Source organism: Corylus avellana, unplaced genomic scaffold, assembly GCF_965113065.1.
Source record: "Corylus avellana unplaced genomic scaffold, dhCorAvel1.hap1.2 HAP1_SCAFFOLD_23, whole genome shotgun sequence".
Lineage (NCBI taxonomy): Eukaryota > Viridiplantae > Streptophyta > Magnoliopsida > Fagales > Betulaceae > Corylus > Corylus avellana.
This window is the reverse complement of record NW_028290478.1, coordinates 35001-47500: the sequence shown is the minus strand read 5'-3', so window position 1 is coordinate 47500 and position 12500 is coordinate 35001.

The window sequence follows — 12500 nt, the reverse complement described above, 5'->3', positions numbered from 1 at the left end:
AAGAAAAGGAAATGAAAGCAGAATTCGTTCGGATCCTCTCACATGTTCAATCTTTTTTTCTTATTGCGCATTTCCCGTATTCTCGTCTTGGTTCTTTTTTTCTTCAGATTGCTTTTATTTTTGTATTTTTTTATAAAAAAATATGTTTAATATCGGATTCCCTTTCTTTCATTGGAACTTTCTGTGTTCTGCCTAGCAATCAAACGGATGCAGCAAGAAAACTACTGCAGCAGTTTGATTGCTGCCCTGTAGTTTTTCAGCCGGGTGAGAGACGACTCAAGAATATATATGATCGACCAGTCTACCTTCAATTCTTTAACTGCTGCTCGAGAAGATTTGGACAGATTGCTTTGCATGGAGGAAACTTTCTGGAAACAGAAATCAAGAGTTCAGTGGCTCCAGGAAAAAGATAATCATAGAAGACACATGATCAGGAAAATCCAGCTAGAAGATGGAACATGGGTCGAAGACCAAGATGCACAATTGGAGATGCTGGTTGGAAGTTTTTTGAGTCAGTTTTCTCTTCTGAAACCCACTCCATTGATAATAGCATCTTACAAGACATCCCAAGCCTTGTTACTATTTAGGATAATGAGATGCTAAGTTCACCTCCAACGGAAGAAGAAATCAAAGATGCTGTTCTCTTGCAGATCCTCATAGCTCTCCAGGACCTGATGGATTTTCTGGCACCTTCTACCGGATTGCATGGGGCATCATCAAAAATGATTTTATTGCGGCTGTTCTGTATTTCTTTCATGGTGGTATCATCCCTAGATCGATCAATGCAACAGCAATTGCCCTTATTCCGAAAAAGGAATCTCCAGCCACCTTTTTCAGATTTCAGGCCAATCAGTCTTTGTAACTTTAGTTACAAGGTGATCACGAAGATCCTATCCAACAGGCTGAGTCGACTTCTTCCTCTCATAATCTCTAAAGAGCAAGGTGCGTTTGTTAAAGATCGTTTAATATCTGATAACATAACCATAGCTCATGAACTTGTGAGAGAAATTGATAGGCACACGTATGGAGGCAATATCATCTTCAAACTTTATATGATGAAGGCATACGATCGTCTTGAATGGGATTTCCTGTTTGCAGTCATGGGTTAGTTTGGTTTCTCAAACACTTTCATTGATCTCATAAAAAGTAAAAAAAAAACACTTTTCTGTATTGGTCAATGGATCATCTTATGCTTTCTTTAAAAGCTCAAGAGGACTTCGTCAAGGTTTGGAACCCTAGCCTCTTCATTATAGCGGAGGAAGCACTTAGCAGGGGTTTATCTTATCTCTTCCAAAAAGAAGGACTTGTGGGATTTTACAAATGTGGAAGATCATCTCTCTTCAGAACTCATTTGTTATATGCGGACGAGACTCTTGTTTTCTGCAATGGTTCAAAGAGATCTATCTCGAACCTATTTGGCTTTCTTCACAAGTATGATGCTTCATCAGGTCAGCGCATTAACAAGTCTAAGAGTGCTCTCTTTCTCTCAAGGAAAACAACTGCAGCTAGGAAGATTGTGATGCAAAACACTTCGGGTATCTCTGCAAAAGGATTCCAAATCACTTACCTGGGTGCTCCTTTGTATTCTGGAAAGTTAAAAAGAAACTATTTCGAACCCTTAGTTTCGAAAGAAAATAGAAGGCTGGGTTGGAAGATTACTCACACCTGCAGGAAGATTTATACTTGTTAAACATGTCTTATCTTCTATTCCTGTTCACATACTGGCAGCTTGTTCTCTTCCAAAGGGAGTCATGAAGACTAGAAACTCTTTGATGTCCAACTTTCTCTGGGCTGATAAAACCGATGACCACAGGAAGCATTGGATTTCATGGAAACAAATATCTTCTCCAAAAACAGAAGGGGGTCTTGACGTTAGAACTTTCAAGATGTATCTAAAGCTTTCAAGATGAAGATGGGCTGGAAACTGCTCCATTCAAAGAGTCTTTGGACTCAATTCTGAAAAAACAAATATCTCAAAAACAAGCAACTTATTGGGAGTAGGGGCTGAAAAGCTTTATTAGTATTAGTAAGGGCGCGTTAGAACAAGCAACGGATTGAGCTGCTAGAAAGCCGTTGCTTGTTGGGGTGAAATTCTTTGGTGTGCCACTTGAATACTGGACTCCTAATGGTCTGAGTTATGTCGCAAGTGCAGTAGGTAGACCCTTGGATACGGATGCTTTGACAGCAGCAAAAAACAGAATTAGTTTTGCTCGGGTTTGTGTGGAAATTGATGCCTCTTCCGATTTTGTGGATGAATTTGACTTGCAGTGTGATAATGGTGAGTGGATCACCATTTTTGCTGAACTGGAATGGACTCCTGCCCGTTGCTCCTCTTGTTGTGTCTTTGGCCATTCTAACTCAGCTTGTCCTAAGTTGAGCAGCCAGGTTTGTCCTGCTCCGGATAAGGCTAATTCCGAGGGCGAATGGACTGAGGTCAGGAAACGTAGGAAAGGTAAAGAGGTGGTGCCAGGCCCTGTGGCTCCAGGAACAGAGGGTTCCTCAGCTTCTGGAAGGAGCTAATTCTGATCCCCCCCAGGTCTTGGCCGAGCCCCTTCCCCCTCCTTCATCAGGGGGTGAAGGCTCGGTCGATCTGGACCAGCCCTCTTTTGTGAACCCCGGTGGTAGTTTTGAGGACTCCCCTCTCCCTGCTGGTCAGTGCTCTCCCCCCTCATCTCTCCGTCTCGGCCAGGACAGCTCTGAACCGCTGACAGCCTCCCCAGATCCTAATCCTTTGGGACGTATAGCTGCTGATTCTGTGGAAAAGCTAGGCCCTCCCCTGAACCCTAGGAAGGGCAAGAATAAGAATCTTTCTCCTCCCTCGCGGGGGAGGAAGAGGTAGTTCTTTTGGTGGTATTCCCCTTCTCTTTTGTCAGCGATGTATTTTGCTTGCTGGAATATAAGGGGTTTGAATGATCCGCTTAAACAGGGGGAAGTTAGGAAGTTGATTTCTGAACATCATGTTTCCCTGTGCGGTCTTGTTGAAACTAGGGTTAAAGAATGTAATAAAGATAATGTTTAGAATTCTCTTGCCAGGGGTTGGAAGAACTCCTAAGCAAGAGTGTAAAATCAAACCATGGTATTCATGCATATATAAGAGTTCCAAACCAATAAATCAAACCAAGTTTATAGGTATGTCCAATCCAACTATGGACATAAATAAAGTAAAATCAAAACTATGAAGATGTCCAAGGATCAAAAGCAGACAAAGCAAGAAAGCTCAAAGCCCCACTCTTTATCAAACTTATCAAGCTCAACGGACTTTTGCAGCCCAAGAATCTTCTCCCTATAAACATAAAGGGAAGAAATAGCTGCTGCACGTTCACACTCATGCTCGGCAAGAACGACCCTCATCGACAAGCTTTCTATGTCCTATGCAGCAGATTCCATCTGCGACTCTAGCTCGGACTCTTTGTCATTACACTCCTCCAGCTTTTCCATAAGAGATGAAGCTTAGTTCCGCAAACCCGACAGCTTCCTTTCCAACTCAATGATCTGCTCCTGCAAAGATGAGTGGGCGGTCTTCAGATCCTTGCGTACAGCGTGGCATGCATCAAGCAAGTTCCTCTTTTCCTCCAATGTCTTCTCAAGTTCTTTAGCTTGAGCTACTACCTCTGCCACGATGACGTTCTTCTTCTCCAAGATCACATCCGGATCGAACTTCTTCCGTTTGCCTCAAACTCAACACTTGCAATGAACAAAGCACGACTCTGCTTAGAGAATGGCGACGGATCAAAGCCCAGTGACTCAAAAAAGATCTCATCGGCAACTGTAGACATATCCGAAAGTTCTACTAGAGCACACTCTCGGAGGCTGCTAATCAAAAAATTACCCATCTTATTCAAAAATCTCTAAAGACTGGAGCCAAGCATCTAACCCAGCACTATAGATTTGCTAGCCACGGCATCACCAGTCAAAGAACCCTGATTGCCTTATTCAAGTATTAAGGGAAAATCAGACCAAGTAGACAAGTCTTGTCTTGACCTGATAAGGACAAGACTTCTAACCTGCTGAAGTGGGACTTGGAGGTTCTTGGATACAGACATCTCTACGTCGTTCTTGGAAGTATCAAGAAGAACTACGTCTGAAGAAGTGGTCGGTGATACTGGATCTAATCTGGTCACTGGAAGAGAACCATTCTTCTTCCCGGAAGCGTCAGGAAGTGACTTTCTCGCAGATGGTCTCAGTGCTAAGATAAAAGAGCCAACCGGCACTCTGTCATCTAAATCTGGATCTCCTACCTGTTCCGAGACAAAAAGGGGAATTCAGTAATCCTAAACGAGGAGGAGAAATCATCACTACCAGCTAAGATTTAACTAAATTCCTACCTCGCCTGAGTCTGGAACCCCGGCAGCGCCAGTTTTTTTAACTAGGTTCACAGGGATTGAAGTCTGCGGACTATCAAGGGAAAGACCAAACAAATCGCCGCCGTCTAAAAAGGCGTCGTCCTGGGCGATATCTTCACTTAGATTCCCCAACATATTGGGAAGTGGCGGCCCACTGACAACAGAGGGAATTTAGTAGGCGATAGTATAGCTATGGGCCTAGTCTTTCTGCTATCGTGCTCTCACGAGTGCTTTTGATGGATCAACTGTAGTATCTGATACTGGGCCTGGGTCACCCATTAATTGCTATAAGGGATCTGTAACTGCTTCAATTTGTGCTTGAACGGATACTGACTCCCATTTTCACCTTTCACCCTGGAACCCCTTTCACTCAAAAAATGCAATGATCTACGACCATCCTTGCTCTGGCATAGATGTAAAGCGAAAGTTATGCCTACGCCAGTCTTGCCCGTAGCTCGGAACCAACCACGCCCTACCGACCAAACCCATAGTCGTACTTATGCTAGTCGTACTGAGCTTGATGATTGGTCAGATATATTGGCCTCACTTCATGGAGAAAGATAGTTAAGGATCTAGAGGTGAGGGAGGCCAAAAAGACTTCTTTCTCCATCGCAAAGAATCAACATTAGAAATGGCTTTGACTTGATCTGGATCTACCTCTATACTCCTTCGTTAGACTATAGAGCTAAACAACAGCTCAAATACAAACTTCTTTGGCTTGAGTCTGACCCGGCCTCGAATAGTCATCAATGAAAGTCATGAAGTACTCATAACCATCCAAGGTTCTGACATTGAATGGCCCACAAAGATCGGAATGGATGATGGCAAGTAACTCAGTGGACCTGTTCGCCTTAGGAAAGGGCTTTTTCGTCATCTTACCCTGTAGACAGGGTTCACAGGTGGGGAAGGGTTCCATTTATAAATCATTAAGAGGACCATCCTTCACCAACCTGTTAATCCTATCCACACCAATATGCCCTAACCTTAAGTGCCACTGAAGGCTGGGGTTTATTGGCTCACGCTTTCTCTTAGTTGTAGAGTCCGCCGATGTGGCAGATGGGTCTGCATCTAAAAGGGCTAGAGAATGAGCATCAAAAGTAGAAGCAGAAACATGCAATATGTACAAGCCATTCAAAAGAGAAACAGATACCAAAGGAGATTTCTTAAAGCGGAGGGTGACTTTATTAACAACAAATAAAAAAGTATAACCAAAACTTAAATTTTGAATAACTCCGAATCTCCGGAGCAAAAAGAGTATCATGCAACTCGATGGAATGACCAGACTCTTAAGGAAATAACACAAAGTCCTACTCCTACGACCCTCGCGCGAGCTTCGTTCCCCATGTAAAGGCTTACGTCTCCCTCACTTAGCTTCCTGAACCCCTTGAACCCCTGCAAAGAATTAGAGACATGGACCGAAGCCCCAGAGTCAATACACCAGGAGTTCTCAGGGCCAGAAATTAGGTTAGATTCAATGATGAAGAGAGAAGAGACGTTACCCTCAGATTTCTTCATTTGGAGAGAGGCTTTGAAGAGCCTGCAGTCCCTCTCTCTTGAAGTGGCCGGGTTTGCCCCAAAAGAAGCAGTGTTGCCAGAAGAACGCTTGTCTTGGGGTTTGGGCTTCTGGACTCCTCTAGGTGCACTAGGACCAGGTTTGGCTTTCTTGGATTTGTTCTTCTTGGACTTGCCTTTCGGCTTGCCCGAACGCTCTACCACCTGGACATACTGAACTCCCTTCCCAATCTTCATCCTCTCCTCAGCTGCCTGGAGCTGAAACATCAGCTCACTAAGGGTCCACTGCTGTTTTTTCATTGTAAAAAAGTTTACCACACTATCGATTTTGGGAGAGAATTCAAGATCGCCTCAATCTGGGTGTCTGCATCTAGGTCACTACCCATGGCTTCTAACTGATAGATATACCCATATTAAGAACATGTTCTTGAAGGGAAGAACCTTCGGGCATCTTAGTATTGAAGAGACTCCTAAGTAGGTTTTGCCTAGCAACCTTACTAATAAAGGAGCTGCTCACCAAACATTTCTTTCAAGTTAAGGTCAATGTCCTTGGCCGTTTTCATGTTACGGTGCATGTGCTGGAGAACATTGTTCATTGAACATCCATAGCAAGCACAGTCTACGAGACCTATAGCTAAAGATCAAAGAGATTTTTCCAAACTTCTATGAACATCCATCGACCGTTACCACCTCCTCTTACTCGTGACTCGTATATCACCACCTATCACGCTCTCCTCCCCTCATCTTCTTAACATCAAACTAGATCGTACAAATTACCTTCTTTGGAAAAAGAAGTTTCTCCCCGTTCTTAATAGCCATGCATGGATTACTGGGCTATGTCGATGGTTCTATTTCTGCTCCTTCTCAGACCATCGTTGACAAAGAGACTTCTGACGAAGTCTCCCTAACCCTGCGTACCTTCAATGGTTCCAGAGAGATCAATTAATCCAACTAAGGATTAATGCTACCCTTACCGAAGGGATTATGTCACAAGTTCTTGGCCTAAAGACATCACGCGAAGTCTGGGCCTCTCTTGAAAATGCATTTGCCCAACAGTCACAAGCTCGGGTGATGCACCAACTTCAAAGCCTTAATTAAGAAAGGGTCAATGTCCGTACAGGACTATCTTCAAACGATAAAGTCCCTGGCTGATTCTCTTTCGGCCATTAATCAACCCGTGTCTGACCCCGATCTTGTCCTCTATGCCTTGGGTGGACTCGGTCACGACTATGAATCGTTCATCACGTCGATTACTACACGTGATAATCCTCCTACATTTGATGGATTACGATCCATGCTACTAAGTCAGGAACAAGACCTCAGTCGCCTCCATGGTGCTACTCACGACCAATCCCAAACAACGGCTTTCCTTTCGGCTCGGGATCGAGGTTGCTCGTAGATCAGGAGTCCAGGACTTCGGGCGGTAACCGTCCGAATGACGGCAATAACCGTGGGCATGGCGGTAATAACGGCCCACGTGGCCGTGGACGGGTATCTCACTCGCCTGGACATGGCGTCCTTGGTGCTCCTCCAACTGGTGATTCGCGTCCTCCATGTCAGATCTACCATAAATATGGTAACTCCGCTGTGAACTGCAATCTACGCTATGCCCCACCGGCTCCGACAGACACCTGATCTACGACCAGCCTTTGCTGCGATGCATCTTTCATCTGGGTACGATCCTCAGTGGTATCCTGATACTGGTGCCACGAACCAACTCTCCTTCGGACCCTCTGCCGATCCCAGCGTTCTCTCACAGGCTTAAGAATATCAGGGGCATGCTCAGGTGGTTGTTGGTAATTGTAACATCACTCACGTTGGTAACTCCTCAACCTTCACCCTTTCCTGATAAAGCTTTCATTTTAGAGGATGTCCTTTATGTTCCTGCAATCCAGAAAAATGGATTATCTGTGGCTAAGTTTACGAAGGAAAATAACTCTTTCTTTTTTGAAGACTGTTGATGCTTTCAAATTTTCTGGTGATGTTAAACCGAATCTGTTCTAGTTGTCAGTTTAGCAAAAGTAGGAGACTTGCTTTTGGTCGCTCCGCTCGAGTTTCACCTAGTCCTTTTTACCTGGTTCATTCGGATATTTGGGGACCGTCTCCGGTTCCATCTGTGACTGGTTATAGATATTACATCAGTTTTGTGGATGATTATTCTCGCTTTACCTGGAAATATCCTCTTGCTCGAGAATCTGATGCTTATGGTTGCTTTGTGAAATGAAAAGCTATGGTTGAGAATGTCTTTGGTTGTCAAATCTCTTATTTTCAGAGTGATGGAGGAGGGGAATATAGGTATTCTCCGTTTGAGTTGTTACTTGAACAAAGTGGTATTACGCACAGATTTTCTTGTCCACATACTCCTCCGCAGAATGGAGTTGCGGAAAGGAAACACCGACACATTGTGGAATCTGGTTTGGCTTTATTATTTCACAGTAACTGTCCTGAGTATTTGTGGATGGATGCTTTTATGACTGCTGTCTTTCTCATGAATCGGCTGCCCTCCAAGACTCTCTCTAATAAGTCTCCTTTTGAGGTTATATATGGCGGATTACACGTTTTTGCGGGTCTTCGGTTGTGCGTGCTATCCGGTGCTATTCACCTCGAAAGTTTGATCAAAAATCTGTCCAATGTGTGTATTTTTGGGATACAGTAGTCAGCACAAGGGGTACCGCTGCCTTGATCCCTCGTCTGGAGGAGTTTACATATCCCGTAATGTCGTTTTTGACGAATCACTATTTCCTTTTGCAGATGGTAAGCCTTTATAGTCGTATAGTCGTAAAGGGCTTCTCATCACAATCTCGCCAACCTTCATAGCGTTTGGCTTGACCCCGGGATCCTTACTAATGCTCCATCGGTCTCCTTATCTAGTTCGCCATCTCTTTCTCCGGCACGGCAACCTCTCTCCTCCAGTTCTAACTCGCTGCCGCTCTCAAGGGTCGATCACTCTCCAGTGCCAGTCGCGGCACCCAGAGCCGTGCCCCCTGTTACGGTACTTGGGGTCCCGCACTCGAGTCCCACTTCGCCCAACCTTCCCGGCCCCGACTCTTTCAGAGCGTACTTGTATGGCGCCTGCATCCACCTCTCTACCACCTCTATCAACGACGCCACCGTTGTCCTCCTCTTTGACGCCGTCATCGCCATCGTCATTGCCGTCACGATGTGCACCTGACTCGACGCTGTCATCTTCTACCCCACCAACTGCTGCTTCGCCAGGTCAGAGTTCTTCGCAACCTTTGGAGGACTCACCTTCTGATGGTGCTCCCTCCACTCACCGTGCCTCTCAGCCGTCTGTTCTTTCTCGTCATCCGACGATCACTCGCTCTATGGATGGCACTCGACGACCGAAGCTTTTCCTTTGCACTCGCAACCCACTTCCGAGTGCCCATCTCAGTCACGTCGCCGATGATGCTCACCGCTAACCTTCTTTTTTTTTTTACACGGAAGCTGTAAAGCATCCTCACAGGCGTGCTGCCATGGACGACGAATTAAATGCTCTCCTAAAGAACGGCACGTGGTCTCTTCTTCCTTCTTCTCCATCCATGAACATCATTGGTTGTAAATGGGTGTTCAAGGTTAAGGAGAAGTCTGACGGCTCAATCTTTCGCTATAAAGCTCGTAGCGAAGGGCTTTCATCTGCAAGGCTGGAGAGGACTTTGATGATACATTTAGCCCAGTCGTGAAGCCCACTACCATTCGAACGATCCTCGCCGTTGCCGTTACTCGTTCTTGGCCGATCCGTCAACTTGACGTCAAGAACGCATTTCTTCAGGGTACCCTTTCTGAGACGCTTTTCATGCGTCAGCCGCCTGGTTTTCAGGATCCTCGATTCCCAAACCATGTTTGTAAACTTCACAAAGCTTTATCTTTATCTTTATAGACACTCAAGCTTAAGCTCAAGCAAGCCCCAAGAGCGTCGATAAGGTGAACCCCTTCAGCAACTTCCTTTTGCAGTCCGGCTTTCGGTGCAGTTGGGCAGACTCCTCTATGTTCATCCGACGTGACTCACGTGGTTGCCTTATTCTCCTCTTATACGTGGACGATATCGTCTTGACTGATGTTGGAGCGTGTGTCGACGACAGCATGTAAGTCTTCCTCCCCCGCTCTCCGCCCCCCTCCACCTCCCTCTTCTCCCCCTGACCCTCGTTTCCCCCTCTTCTCCCCCTGACCCTCGTTTCCCCCTCTCTTTCTCCTCTGGTTTTGTCTCTTCGTGCTCTGCTTTGCTCTCCTCTCGACTGTGGCTCTCCCGAGCCCACAGATGTCCTCTCGTTCCACCGTGGGTACATCTCTGGCCTCCCCCACGACGATCGTCGACTCTGGCCAGCTCTTCATTGACCTGGACGGTGCCCTGTCTGCTTCATCTCCTCCTTTGTCCTGTGCGTCCATGGAGTCTTCGCTACCTGTTGCTTCCTCAAGTGAGGTGTCTCTGCCTCGTGAGCCTGCAGAGGATGCCAGTATGCACTCCACCGAAGACCTCCTCTCAGAGATCGCAGCTTTAAAGAAGACAAATGCTTCCCTTCTTGCTAGTGTTCGGGGTGAGGCCTCCTGCCAAAACAGCCACGGAGAAGGTTCTTCTGGTATTTTCAAAGGGGACTCCAAAGGCCCTCTTGCTGGTTTTCGCTCTCGAGGGGGTTTCGGTCCCATTGGTAGAGGTGGCAGGGGCCGCAGTCATGGTCGGGGGTCTCCCCGGCCTGGAGGTCCTCCTCCTGGAAGCGGCTCCCCAACACCACGTCCTGAAGCGCGTGCAGCTCAACCGCCATCTGAGGAGTGTGAAGGCTCTATGTGCGGTCACGTCACGTCCTTTCCTGACAATCTTGGGCAGAGTTTCACCTCTAATCCGCTGAATCCCGCAGACTCAATCAGCCTCTCACAGTCTGATATTGGGCCTTGCACTTCGGGTGGGCTTTCTCTATCTGTCAATGGGCCTGGGCTCTCCTCTGGATCCTCACTTAAGACCCAACTGCCTGGACTTCAAAACTGCCCGTGTGAGCCCCAGCAGCCTTCTTCCACAGATTCACTTATTGGCCTATCTATTTTGACTTCAAAGGCTGCTGCTCCTCCCTCCTTGTGCCCGCACAACGCACATGCAGCCCCCCCTTCAACAAACAAACCAGCTAGCTACGCTGGAGCCGTGCGTGGGGTGGAAGGTCCCTCCTCTTTGAATCCCATTCAAGGTAATTCTTCTGACTCCCTCCTTAACTTGAGTTATTTTCAACCGGTTGTGGAAAACGGAAGAATTAAGGTAAAACCCCCTGTGGGGGTCTCGGTTGAGGGTCGGTTGGATTGGCAGACCACCCTTGTTGGGTATTTTGTTGGCTCCAGGCCACCCTACTCTGCTGTTAATGCTACTGCCCATAAACTTTGGGGCAGTCTTGGCTTGAAGGATGTTCTCTCCACCGAGAATGGATTTTTCTTTTTCAAATTCAATGAGTTGGAAGCAATTTACACAATCTTGGAACAAGCCCCGTGGCATGTATGGAACAGACCTCTCTCTCTGAAAAAATGGCATCCATCCCTATCTTTGCTCAAAGAAGAAATTCAGAAAGCAAGAAAACGGATGCGCTAACGCGCAACGGCTTTCTAAGTTAGCGCTCGTCCGTTGCTTGTTCTAACGCGCAGTAGTTTGATTGCTCCTTAGGCTTTACTAATAACATAGAAAGGGCTTTTTCAGCTTACTCTGCTACAGCGGACCGTTAGCAGGGTGCCGCGGTTTGTGGGCTTGAAGGACTTAGCGCCGTGACAAGTGGTATCAGAGCCAAAGGTTAGGCCAAGCCATGATGGTCCGCTAAGGACAGGGGGTCGTGGTTGGGTCTAGAGAGAGTGTGACAATAAATTACACTGAATCATTCGAAAGGGATGGGCAAGGAAAGTCGGAGCTCAATTCCGAAGAAGGTCGGAGGGTATAAAACCAGAACCAAGTCTTTGAAGTTTCGTATCTTGACCCAATGTCGGGAGAATTTGCTTACCGTGCCTCCACTGCTGTAGTTGACGTTACAGCTGGATCGGTTCATGCTTTGGCGAGCAAGCGCTAAAGCGCGCTTTGGGCTGGCATTGAGTGGTACCATACATCATCCCCTTATAATAGCGAAACTCAACAAGGCTCGACGCGAAGCACAAAAGGGCTTTAAGGCGCATTAATCAGGCTTTGAAGGTCACACAAGAAGGCTATTCGACCGACAAAACGTAGGAATTAGTGCGTGCTGAAAAATGGACTTTTCCTTCTAAGTGAAGGGTAGGAAAAAGAATCTTGCATCTATCTCGAGTTGCTCCCTTGAGCGATCTATCCATGGTTTTGTGACGTCGAGTTTGCTCTATTCTCTTAGCTCGGGCTCCTATCAAGCTTCGCTTCGCGCATGATAGCGGCATTATTGGGGAAGGAAGTCGCTCGCTAGTGCACCTCACCCAAGGTTCACGTCGCTAGGTCAATTCATGCTTCGACGCACTCCCGCCTCGTGTTTTCGACAGAGTGTTGTGCCATACTTCGAGAATGACACGGTTCGAAGGAACTCTAACTCATTTTAGTTTTCATAATTTCCACTGTTTCCATTTTCCTTTGACCAACGGGTCCTCGAACCAAAAAGTGAAGGAAGGCTTGCGCGGAGTGAATTCATTGAGCGACAACCGCCGTTTCTCTGTTTCGTTTCT